The 13,295-nt window shown below is 46.7% G+C and overlaps 2 long non-coding RNA genes across 2 annotated transcripts; one reads left to right on the forward strand and one right to left on the reverse strand.

The window, feature by feature from the left end:
- Positions 1–338: 338 nt before the first annotated feature.
- On the reverse strand, positions 339–1,525 carry LOC135810783 (uncharacterized). The gene is made up of 3 exons (XR_010552389.1): positions 1,314–1,525; positions 1,039–1,124; positions 339–858 (listed from the first exon to the last, which is right to left on the reverse strand). It is a non-coding gene; the product is annotated as an uncharacterized LOC135810783 (long non-coding RNA).
- Positions 1,526–4,247: 2,722 nt separating this feature from the next.
- On the forward strand, positions 4,248–7,059 carry LOC135811004 (uncharacterized). Its single transcript, XR_010552483.1, has 3 exons — positions 4,248–4,334; positions 6,644–6,692; positions 7,010–7,059. It is a non-coding gene; the product is annotated as an uncharacterized LOC135811004 (long non-coding RNA).
- Positions 7,060–13,295: the final 6,236 nt, after the last annotated feature.

Consider the following 13,295-nt stretch of genomic DNA (forward strand, 5'->3'; position numbering starts at 1 on the left):
AAAGAAAAGCATAAAATGATAAAAAGCAAACATTTAGCACATTTTACAGGCTCCTGATTTCGGTTGATCTATGTCATTATCCTAACTACTGTCATGCACCTGGAAATCTGGTCGGAGGTCAAGCGGCCCAGGACGCTGGCCATGAAGCCGAGAGTACGCATACGAACAATATAATTATACACTGCATGCAACGTTCTGTACACACTGAGGGCGCCGGCCCTGGTCATTCGACCGGATTTCCAGGACCACGACAGGAGATACGGAACCATAAACACCAAGCAATAGCAGGCGGAATCATACCCCCCCCCCACACACACACACACAACACAAGACCTACATAAGCTGTATGGACAGATAGGTCCCAAGGTGGAGCAACAAACCGTCGCTAGGTTTCTGAAACAGCGCCACGATATAATCGAACAAATCTCTTTTTTTATGAGAGGCAATACCAGCAGTGCGAAGTGAGTTGTAAGAGCGCACATCCTGTGCTGTCTTCCCAAATGGAAATAGATAGGTTTGAGTGGAAACTCATAAAAAACTACAGGTTCATGGCCCAGATCCTATTAATTATATTTTGGCGTCGATGCCAGAAATGCAAAATGCAGCTAGGAAGGAGCAGTGAAAACACGGACAAAGGCATTGTAGTAAAACTGATCCAACATGGGTACTGTACCTGAACGAAAGGAGAGCACCCCTTCCAGCGATGGATACCTGGAGTTCCAAAGGTTCTGGCCGCAAAACATCCGGACGGTACGACAGCGTAGCAGGTGTTTGTGACCGACAAGGTGATATGAGTGGCGCACCCGCAGGGCAATCCCAGTGTCCGCAATAGCTAGCGGTACACAGCAACATGTTTTCCTACAAAACAACAGAAATAACGCTTGTTAGTAGATAATCGTGTGCTTGTTGAACTGCTAGTTGGCAAGAGTGAAGGAGAAAGTGGAGGTGCATCCTATTCACGATTCAATAAGGTGGTCAACTAGGACACCAGAATCCCCTTACGACATAAGAATGATAGTCAACAAAGGAAATTCTTACCTCTTGGGAAATGTAAAAAGATGCAGCCAGAAGTGTGCCGCCGTCGCACCGCGCATGCGCATCAAGCCTCTTGATACACTCCTTGGCTGCAAAGAAAAAGAGAAAGACAACAGAAGACAGGGCTGAATCATCACAGGACAGTGTTTTATATTTACTGCGGACCCACACGAAGACGCCACATGTTGTTATGCGGGCAGGAGTGTTCCTGTAAAGCGCAAAGATGGTTCGCGAGGAATACACAACACGTGGTGAAAGAGATGAAGGCCAAAATTTACCTTCTTCGCTCCCCGTGGCGCTCCAGTTGAGAAACCTGCACACGATAGTCGGAATCCTTCAAAAATAAGCCTATCGACTACATCTTATCTTTGCTCTGTACACACCTATCAAATGCTGGCCGGCTTTACAGTGTCTCGGGTTAGCCTCAAAGAAAGCAAACGGAGAAGAAGGACATTACGTGCTTCCTTCCAAACAACAACGAATAATGAAACATGTTCTTGATCTACAAGGAAAAAGTAATATTAGTTAGTAAGTTGATTCAACCCGGCCTCGCTGGCGAGCGGATGCAGCTGCTAGCATTCTTCGAGCGTGAACTTACTTTGACCTTACACCATACGATTCTCGGAAGCCGTCCAACGGCCCTTGCCCGTGGCAGTCTAGCAGTGCTAGCCGCGTGGTCTACCACTGTACCAGTAACAATACAACCGCTTCATCGTGTAAAGCACTCGCTAATGCATGGAAAAGGACATCGCGGTCTGGTGTGAACTTTGAAATGGGCCAATCAGCTACTCACACGTAGTTAGCACGTGGCACGGTGACTTCTGTACAGAGCTAGAGAATTCCACCAGACAACGACAATCACCTGGTTGGGAAGTAATTGCTCGTCTGCTAGCATTAGATGCAGCCTAGCCTACGGACACTCAAACTAGTAGCACTAGACGTAGATCTACTCAGAAGATTCTAGACTGCGCGAACAGCAGGCAGTGCGCCGGCAGATTCGGCTCGGACAGACGTCCGTAGATCTTCACACCTCGACCCGATCGACCGAGCCGCAATCGCTGGCTCATCAAAACGCAAACCACGCAGGGGTCCGCTAGCACACGAAGGAACGAAAATCAGTCGTGACCTGCTCTCGAAGAAGGAATACTAATGCAATACGGTTATGAGTCGTACATATAATTATGTTTATTGAAGACTCAAGTATGGATACGTCGACGAGTTCATCAAAACTCGCCACAGCTTCGATACATCCATGCATCTCGATCTCTGGACGGAATACAGCAGCACAATGCATTAATGGAAGGCGGCTTTCACAGAAAAACCATGCCACGCGCTTTGCAGCTCATACGCTAGGCTTCCTAAACTGCTCGGCCACACCTGCGAAACTAGGATATTGCGACGTCGGCGGTAATATCCGAAAAAAAAGATGGCTGCTCCTCAGGTTGGAACTCGCGCTGCCGACACTTGACTGACTGAGGACTGCCGTCCGAAGCTAGGCCCCGGTGTAATATGCCCGAAACTTTGCCGAAAATGCTTTTGGGAAATTCTCGTAAACCTTGCCGAAAATGCTCCCATACCTTGCCGAAAATGCTCGGAAATGCTCACTTTTTTGTAATCCTCAGCACACGCCGTCAAAACCAGGGAGTCAGAAAATACTCAATAAGACTTAATTAAGAGGCTTGCTCGAGTTGCCATGGGAAACAATTCATAAACTACTCAACAAGAAGCTAACCCACGGAATGCGGAAGTGACGTTCTTGTTTGGGAAGTTTTTCTTCTCTCAATCTTGATACACAACGGCCAAGTGCTCCGTTTCCCCCAAAATGCTGCATCAGCAGCCCAAATTGCTGGGTTTGCGGATTGTACCGAAAATGCTAAAAAAAATGCCGGCATATTACACGGGGCCTATCCGAAGCACACGAGAAGCACGTCGAACCTTGCAATCGGTAAACCGGCACAAACCACCACTCCTGCTCAATACACTATCCCTGTGGGAATTTGCCGACAAATTCTCGAAAACGGGCGCAATAAATTGCGGCAGAAAACAACAACAAAATGCGGCGAAAAGTGCCGAACTTGCCAGGAGCTTGCGGAATTATTGGCAGAAAATTGCAGATTTGGGCCAAATCACGAAATTTGTTGCATCCTTAGAATCGCTATTTTGTGTGCTGTGCAAATAACCTACATACCGTATTATCTGTAATACGGAGGATTAGCAAGACGAAATTCGCGTTCGCGTTCGCAAACATTTTTCAGTTCGCGAACTGGATAGCGAACTTTCGCATTTTTCGTTCGGAAAAGTAGTCGGAACACGAATCGCGGATTCGTGTCAGGGCAGTCATAAATTTACCACGCTGTACTGTCTGTACACAATGTCCATCGTGTCAACGTCATGCGCATGTGCGAATTCTGTTTGCTAATCCTTCTCATAACGCGAATTCCGTCACTGAGTTCGACTTTCCTTGGAGAGTGAACGCGAACGCGAATTTCGTCTTGCTAATCCTCCGTAATATAAGCACAGTCTCCAATAATAGCACATCAGCAATGATGGCCAGATTTGGCTTATCAAACGTCTCTGCTTCCGCAAAATTTAGTGCGTCTTCCGTCACAACCTCAAACAACTCACGATCCATAATAATTATCATTCTTCTCAGCCGCATCCATGGCAGCGTCATCACCTTCAGACGGGTCCGAGGGATTGGGGGCAGTTTCCATGGTTTCAGGAGAGGCAAAAGTACAGTAGTAGATTCTACGCGCAAGTCGCTGCACCTGAAACCACACAATGACATGTGTGACTGTGAGTGTGAGCAGCTACTGTACTCTGTAGGCATCACTCCGATTGATCCGGAGGTAACCTGGTAACGGAATGGCAATGACGTCGTTAGCCACTGTGCCAGTACAAGAACGGTGCATGCAGCAGGTTCTTCGGAACATGGCAAGGTCACAAGGATGATAGGAAACTCTTTTCGTCTTTACTTCAGTGACGAACGCAAAGACTTGGTCTCTCTCTCTCTTTCGGGTAAGCCGTGAAAGCGTCTCATCTTGCGAACACCAGCTGCTTATTCAGTTTGCCAGGAAAGCTGATGGGAATTCTTGTAGAGTGTGATGCATCTGCTGCAGCGTTTACTTGGCCCGCCAGACATATCCATTATTATTATTTTTGTTTCTTTGCGATTTTCGGTGTTGTTTACACATTGCTCTCAGAATGGTCACCGACGCGACGCCATCCCTCTCTCAATCGCAGCTGAAGCTCACAGCTCCGTTATTAGGAGACAGGAGAAGTAAAGGAGTGACAGTACGGTGAGTGCAAGCTGAGACACTCGGCACGCTAGAGAGGTTAAGCTGCACGCTATTTTCGACGTGACGCGAAAGTTCCTATCGCGATATTTGGCTCGCGCGTTAGAAAACAACGCGAGAGAGCTACCACTCACGTCGAAAGTAGGCATTAGCTATAATAGAGAGGCTAAGATGCACGGTATTTTCGACGTGACGCGCTATTACACGTCAAATTTGGCGTAGAACTCCAAATTTCGACTTGAGCTGCAGGTCACTCTCGTTGTTTTTCGACGCTCGTGCCAAATAACGCGAGCTGAACTTTCGCATCATGTCTGACGTGACGCACAATTTCACGTCAAATCTGGCGTAAAACTCCAATTTTCGACGCGAGCTGCAGGACACTCGTGTTGTTTTCCAACGCGCGTGCCAAATAACGCGAGCTGACCTTTCGCGTCATATCGTAAATAACGTGCATCTTAACCGTTGTTTCCGATGTAACGGGCAATTTCACGTCAAATTTGGCTAAAAAAGATGACATGATGACAACTCTCACACCAAGGTTCAACTCTAGTTCAACTAGAGTGACAGGAGTGCACCCAAAAAAGGTCCAAACAGGCTGTAAGTTGTACCCTGCAGGTGCTAGGCTGGCACGGCGACCAGGTGACTGGTGTACGCAGGAGCACGTGACCTCTTGTTCAACCATGTTCGATTGGGAATAAAGGAGGAACACTGCATTGCAGCATTCTCGGACCAAAACCAGTCGACTCAGCGTCCAAAAGACTCTAACATATGGGCCAATCGCGGTCATCCGTGCTTTTATAAGAACGAAATGGCGCTTTTAGTGAAATTTTGCATACAAATCCCCATCTAGTAGGGCGCAGTCACCCAGTTTCGGTGGAAGTGCGCAAGTTCGATTGTGAATAAATTAGGAAGGGAGCGTCTCAGCTTCCTCGGACCAAGACCATTCGACTCAGCACCCCAAAGACTACAACTGGTGAAATTTTGATTTTAGCCTTAACTTCCCCTTTAACCCTTATCCGTCCGACAAAATCGCTGCGAAGGCCAAAATTGCAATTTCACGACATATTAATAATTATTTTTACCTTCAAATTATCATAACTTTAGTCTCCATTGGCCGAATTCCACGATCTTATGCTTTCTGGAAAGGTCCTTCCGCGACGAATGCACAGAGCCCACATTCAACATCTATAAAGCCACAAGTCAAGCGCCGCCACTTGCCAAACTTGCCCCAGCGCCAGATCTGCGGGCAGAATCCAAATTGTCTCGCCATTTCACTCTCCTCCATCGCTGGACTTTGAATTTTTGTGTACGGAACACTTTTTTGGTTTTACGTCATGAGCATGTGCTTGGTGACGTAACTGTCATGCAAAAAAAGAAAAATCTGACTTTGAAATGTTCCCGAGCGCAGAAAAATCGCAATTTCCGTGAATTTACTTTCGGCAGACAATTTCGTTGCAAGGGAGCGTCGTAGCTCTTCGGCGATTGTTCGAGACGATAGCATGGTGTTTTCTAACGGCGATAGACCCCGTGGAATTTGGTCAAGAAATGACTGAGATATGATGGGTTTACTGATCGACGGATAGTCGTAGATTTTTGACTGGTCGGACGGATAAAACTCCAATTTTCGAAGTGAGCTGCAGGTCATTCGCGTCATTTTTCGACGCTCGAGCCAAATACTGTGAGCTCAACTTTTGCGTCACCTCAAAATCATGTGCAGCTTAGCCTCTCTATTAGCTGCGCACGTCATTTGAGGCGTGACGGGCAATTTCACGGCAAATGGGTCCAAATTTGGTGGAACACACCAAATTTCGAGGTGAGATGCAGTTCTCTCGCTTGATAGGGTCCAAAGAACACTAATTGTACTTCTAAAATTATTGAAATTCGAATGACTCCGCAACCGTGACATTGGCTAGCCGTATGCAGTGTGTTGGCTAAGAAGGTGGTGAAGAATATTGAGAGAAGAGGCGAGCTAGCAAGGCGGCCTTCTCTACACCACGTGTAGTCGTCAAAGTCCATTTCACAGATCGGGAATCGGAGCGCCGGGCTTAGAAAGATTGCATATTTGTTTGGCTCTTCGCCACAACTTCTGTCCGCCACGGCCTTCCTCAACACCGGCCGACATGTTAGCATAATTGCAAGAATTCACGGTGGTTGACCCTGCTTTGATTGCCTTGAGCTCCAAGTGCGGAAGCACGGGCAAAAAAACCAAACTTAGAGGTAGGTTATTTTCAGTTTTAAGCCACCCTGGGCAGGTCATTTATAACAATGTGTGTCATTTCTGTTGTGCACTACCCTTTGTGTGGCTATTTCAGGAATTCACGGTGCTCACTGTCCGTGTTGCACATGTGAATAGTCGGAAAGGTGAGAAATGGTGAATTTTTGACTGTTGGTGCGCAACTGTTCCTTTCAATGTACGTGTGTGTAAATGAGCCCAGCTGCAATGTGAGTGCAAGAATTGCTTAGATTTTTGGTATGTTAGTAAGCCGCTTGCACTTGTGTGAAGTTGCCCAGGATATTTGACCCTGCTGTAACTGGCTTGAGTCCCAAGTCCGGAAGCACGGGCAAAAAGCCCCAAACTTGGAGATAGGATATTATCAGGGTTCAGCAGCCCTGGGCAGGTCGTTTATGACAATGTGTGTCATTTCTGTTGTGCATTACCCTTTGTGTACCTATTGCAGCTATTCGTGACGGTCACTGTCCATGTTGCAGCTGGGAATAGTCGGAAAGGTGAGAAATGTTGAACTTTTGACCATTTGTGTGCACCTGTTCTTTTCAATGTACCTGTGGGGAAATAGGGCCAGCTGCAATATGGGTGCAGGAATTGTTTAGATTTTTGGTTTGCTAGTAGGCGGCTTGTACTCGTAGGCAGTGCCCCAGAAAATTTGACCTTCCTGTAACTGGCCTGAGTTCCAAGTCCGAATGTACGGGCAAAAAGCCCGAAATTTTCAGGGTTCAGCAGCCCTGGGCAGGTCGACATTGACACCTGTGTCATTGCTGTCGTGCACTACCCTTTGTGTGCGTATTGCAGGAATTCACAGTGGTCACTGTCCATGTTGCAGCTGTGAATAGTCGGAAAGGTGAGAAATGGTGAATTTTTGACCATTTGTGCACACCTGTTCATTTCAATGTACCTGTGGGTAAATGTGCCCAGCTGCAATGTGGGTGCTGGAATTGCTTAGATTTTTGGTTTGCTAGTAGGCCGGTTGCACTCGTAGGCAGTGCCAAAGGAAATTTGACCCTGCCGTAACTGGCTTGAGTTCCAGCTGCGGATGTACGGGCAATATGCCCCAAACTTGGAGATAGGTGGATTACAGGGTTCAGGAGCCCTGGGCAGGTCGTTTACGACAATGTGTGTCATTTCTGTCGTTTCACTACGCTTTGTGTGCCTATTGCAGGAATTCACAGTGGTCACTGTCCATGTTGCAGCTGTGAATAGTTGGAAAGGTGAGAAATGGTGAATTTTTGACCATTTGTGCACACCTGTTCATTTCAATGTACCTGTGGGTAAATGTGCCCAGCTGCAATGTGGGTGCTGGAATTGCTTACATGTTTGGTTTGCAAGTAGGCCGCTTGCACTCGTAGGCAATGCCCCAGGAAATTTGACCTTGCCGTAACTGGCTTGAGTTCCAGCTCCGGATGTACGGGCAAAATGCCCCAAACTAGGTGTATGTTATTTTCAGCTTTCAGCAGCCCTGGGCGGGTCGTTTATGACGATGTGTGTCATTTCTTGTAAGCACTACCCTTTGTGTGCCTATTGCAGCAATTCACGGTGGTCACTGTTTCATGTTGCAGCTGTGAATAGCCAGAAAGGTGAGAAATGGTGAATTTTTGACCATTTGTGCACAACTGTTCTTTTCAATGTACCTGTGAGTAAATGGGCCCAGCTGCAATGTGGGTGCTGGAATTGCTTAGATGTTTGGTTTGCAAGTAGGCCGCTTGCACTCGTAAGCAGTGCCCCAGGAAATTTGACCCTGCCGTAACTGGCTTGAGTTCCAGCTCCGGATGTACGGGCAAAATGTCACAAATTTGGAGATAGGTGATTTGCAGGGTTCAGGAGCCCTCGGCAGGTCGTTTATGGGAATGTGTGTCATTTCTGTTGTGGACTACCCGTTGTGTTCCTATGACAGGAATTCACGGTGGTCACTGTCCATGTTGCAGCTGTGAATAGTCGGAAAGGGGAGAAATGGTGAATTTTTGACGATTTGTGCACACCTGTTCATTTCAATGTACCTGTGGGTAAATGGGCCCAGCTGCAATGTGGGTGATAAAATTACTTAGATTTTTGGTTTGCTAGTAGACCGCTTGCACTTGTGGGCAGTGCCCCAGGAAATTTGACCCTGCCGTAACTGGCTTGAGTTCCAGCTCTGGATGTATGGGCAAAATGTCCTAAGATAGGAGATATGTGATTTTCAGGGTTCAGGAGCCCGGGGCAGGTTGTTTATGACAACGTTAGTCATTTCTGTCGCGCACTACCCGTTGTGTGCCTACTCCAGGAATTCACAGTGGTCATTGTCCATGTTGCAGCTGGTAATAGTCGGAAAGGTGAGAAATGGTGAAATTTTGACCATTTGTGCACACCTGTTCATTTCAATGTACCTGTGGGTAAATGGGCCCAGCTGCAATGTGGGTGCTGGAATTGCTTAAATTTTTGGTTTGCTAGTAGGCCGGTTGCACTCGTAGGCAGTGCCTCAGGAAATTTGACCCTGCCGTAACTGGCTTGAGTTCCAGCTCCGGATATATGGGCAAAATGTCCTAAAATATGGGATATGTGATTTTCAGTGTTCAGGAGCCAAGGGCAGGTCGTTTATGACAATGTGTGTCATTTCTGTCGCGCACTATCCGTTGTGTGCCTACTGCAGGAATTCACAGTGGTCACTGTCCATGTTGCAGCTGTGAATAGTCGGAAAGGTGAGAAATGGTGATTTTTGACGATTTGTGCACACCTGTTCATTTCAATGTACCTGTGGGTAAATGGGCCCAGCTGGTATGTGGGTGCTGGAATTGCTTAGATTTTTGGTTTGCTAGTAGGCCGCTTGCACTCGTAGGCAGTGCCCCAGGAAATTTGACCCTGCCGTAGCTGGCTTGAGTTCCAGCTCCGGATGTACGGGCAAAATGCCCCAAACTTGGAGATAGATGAATTACAGGGTTCAGGAGCCCTGGGCAGGTCGACATTGACACCTGTGTCATTTCTGTCGTGCACTACCCGTTGTGTGACTATAGTAGGAATTCACAGTGGTCACTGTCCATGTTGCAGCTGTGAATAGTCGGAAAGGTGAGAAATGGTGAATTTTTGACCATTTGTGCACACCTGTTCATTTCAATGTACCTGTGGGTAAATGTGCCCAGCTGCAATGTGGGTGCTGGAATTGCTTAGATTTTTGGTTTGCCAGTAGGCCGGTTGCACTCGTAGGCAGTGCCAAAGGAAATTTGACCCTGCCGTAACTGGCTTGAGTTCCAGCTGCGGATGTACGGGCAATATGCCCCAAACTTGGAGATAGGTGGATTACAGGGTTCAGGAGCCCTGGGCAGGTCGTTTACGACAATGTGTGTCATTTCTGTCGTGCACTACGCTTTGTGTGCCTATTGCAGGAATTCACGGTGGTCACTGTCCATGTTGCAGCTGTGAATAGTCGGAAAGGTGAGAAATGGTGAATTTTTGACCATTTGTGCACACCTGTTCATTTCAATGTACCTGTGGGTAAATGTGCCCAGCTGCAATGTGGGTGCTGGAATTGCTTAGATTTTTGGTTTGCTAGGAGGCCCGGCAATCGAGGACATCTGAGAGTTGTAATTTTTGTACTCCTCCGAGGTGTGATTTTTGGCGTGCTGGGCCAAGCACAAGGAAGCCATCTGCAAAAAACTGCAGAAAATGGTTGTTTGATCCTTTGGTGTAATCTTTGTTTCTAGTCGAAGCTAGTTGCTGTTTGGAGCAGAAACGCTGAAATTGACTATTTTCTGCATGTACTCATACATGTACTTATGTACTCAGGCATGCAGTCTCACTCGTATTTTAGCTCTTTTTTCTGGAATGGATGCTGCTCTGCACCCCTTGGTGATCATTTCCTGCGCTCGTGGAGCAGCTGAAAAGGACCACTGGTATGTCTAGTTCCTGGTTTGAAAGTGGAGAGTCGACTTTTGTGCCTTGAAAAAGGAGTAGAGAGCGATAAAGGTACGTCTGTGGCTTATTTTTGAGTGCTCCTCGTACATTTTTGATTGTGATAGAAATTCTCAGACCAAAGTCAGACCAAAGTCGCCGTACAGTTTTCTTGTGGATTTTTTAGTTGTTTCAGCTCGTATCTATGTCAGTATCGTGATGGTGAAGTGGAGAGGGTGATTTTCTTCCTCTAGGCTTCGTTCGGCCGACTTTGCTTCGTCTTCGTTGAAAAGTGATCCTGAAAAAAAAGGCGATTCGCAAAATTATGTTGATTTTCAATGTACGTGATGACATGCGATTGCTGACTATGGCTTTCACCCGTAGGCAGTGCCCCAAGAAATTTGACCCTGCCGTTATTTTTCAGCTTCCAGCAGCCTTGGGCGAGTTCTGTAGAGAAATGTGGATCTTTCTCTTGGTGCACTTGTCTATGTCCAGGTACACAAGGAGATGAGGATGGTCATTGTCGTTTTCTGAGCTGCGAACGGGCAGAAAGGTGAGAAAATGTCGGATTTTGATCATTTGTGCTGACCATTCAATTTCAATGTACCTCTCTATGACATGACCCAGCTGTAATGTCAGTCGTTGCATTGATTTGATTTTTGGTTTGCTTGTAGAGCGCTGGCACCCACATTCATTGACCCGAAAATTTTGGCACTGCTGTGAATAGTTTAGTCGCAAAGTGAAGATTCACGGGTAAAAAGCCCCAAACTGTGAGATAGGTTATTTCAGCTTTCAGTAGCCCTGGGCGAGTTCTTTAGAGAAATGTGGCTCTTGTTCTTGGTGCACTTGTCTATATCCAGCTACACAAGGAGATGAGGATGGTCATTGTCTGTTTCTGAGCTGCAAACGGGCAGAAAGGTGAGAAAATGTCGGATTTTTACCATTTGTGCTGACATTTGAATTTCAATATACCTCTCTATAACATGACCCCGCTGTAATGTCAGTGGTCGCATTGATTTGATTTTTGGTTTGCTTGTAGGGCGCTGGCACCCACATTCAGTGACCCAGAAAATTTGGCACTGCTGTGAATAGTTTAGTCGCAAAGTGAAGATTCACGGGTAAAAAGCCCCAAAGTGTCAGATAGGTTATTTTTCAACATTCAGCAGCCCTGGGCGAGTTCTTTAGAGATATGTGGCTCTTTTTCTTATGCACTTGTCTATGTCCAGCTACACAAGGAGATGAGGATAGTCTTTGTCGTTTCCTGAGCTTCGAACGGGCAGAAAGGTGAGAAAATGTCGGATTTTGACCATTTGTGCTGACCTTTCAATTTCAATGTACCTCTCTATAACATGGCCCAGCTGTAATGTCAGTGGTCGGATTGATTTGATTTTAGGTTTGCTTGTAAGGCGCTGGCACCCACATTCAGTTACCCAGAAAATTTGGCACTGCTGTGAATAGTTTAGTCGCAAAGTGAAGATTCACCGGTAAAAAGACCCAAACTGTGAGATAGGTTATTTTTCAGCTTTCAGCAGCCCTGGGCGAGTTCTTTAGAGAAATGTGGCTCTTTTTCTTGGTGCACTTGTCTATATCCAGCTACACAAAGAGATGAGGATGGTCATTGTCTGTTTCTGAGCTGCGAACGGGCAGAAAGGTGAGAAAATGTTGGATTTTGACCATTTGTGCTGACATTTGAATTTCAATGTAGCTCTCTATAACATGACCCAGCTGTAATGTCAGTGGTCGCATTGATTTTGATTTTTGGTTTCCTTGTAGGGCGCGGGCAACCACATTCAGTGACCCAGAAAATTTGGCACTGCTGTGAAAAGTTTAGTCGCAAAGTGAAGATTCACGGGTAAAAAGCCCCAAAGTGTCAGATAGGTTATTTTTCAGCTTTCAGCAGCCCTGGGCGAGTTATTAAGAGAAATGTGGCTCTTTTTCTTGGTGGACTTGTCTACGTCCAGCTACACAAGGAGAGGAGGATGGTCATTGTCAATTTCTGACCAGCGAACGGGCAGAAAGGTGAGAAAATGTCGGAATTTGACCATTTGTGCTGACCTTTGAATTTTAATGGACCTCTCTACAACATGACCCAGCTGTAATGTCAGTGGTCGCATTGATTTGATTTTGGGTTTGCTTGTAGGGCGCTGGCATCCACATTCAGTGACCCAGAAAATTTGGCACTGCTGTGAATAGTTTAGTCGCAAATTGAAGATTCACGGGTAAAAAGCCCCAAACTGTGAGATAGGTTATTTTTCAGTTTTCAGCAGCCCTGGGCGAGTTCTTTAGAGAAATGTGGCTCTTTTCCTTGGTGCACTTGTCTATGTCCAGCTACACAAGAAGATGAGGATGGTCATTGTCATTTTCTGAGCTGCGAATGGGCAGAAAGGTGAGAAAATGTCAGATTAACACGCATGCATTCGCTATTGCAGACCAGTGGAGAGCACACATCACTTGGAGGATTTATGGAGTGCTGGGCAACCGAATCTGGCATGTGATATTCATGTAGGGTAGTCCACGCACGAGGTGCAGCCCATAAAATGGGCACCCATGAACTGGGCGGAGTGTGGACGGCCTGTATGATAGTGTGTATGTATGTCCACGCACAAAGTGCAGCCCATGAAATGGACGGAGTGTGGACGGTCCACGCACGAAGTGCAATGCCCGTTAGGAGGCAGGAGTGTGGGAGTATGTGTGTGATGGCCGAAGGCCGTGATAATTGCCAGATGAGAGGAGATAGCTGGCCCATGGTTGCCCAGCCTCCATGCTAAGTTGTGACACATTGCAATGCACGTGAATGACACTGTTGTTGCTATCAGCGCAGTTTGTCAGCACAATCCTAGCAGAGCAAGTTGCTGTGCTGTTCCAAACGG

This window comes from Sycon ciliatum, chromosome 2 (assembly GCF_964019385.1).
Source record: "Sycon ciliatum chromosome 2, ocSycCili1.1, whole genome shotgun sequence".
In the NCBI taxonomy this organism is placed as follows: domain Eukaryota; kingdom Metazoa; phylum Porifera; class Calcarea; order Leucosolenida; family Sycettidae; genus Sycon; species Sycon ciliatum.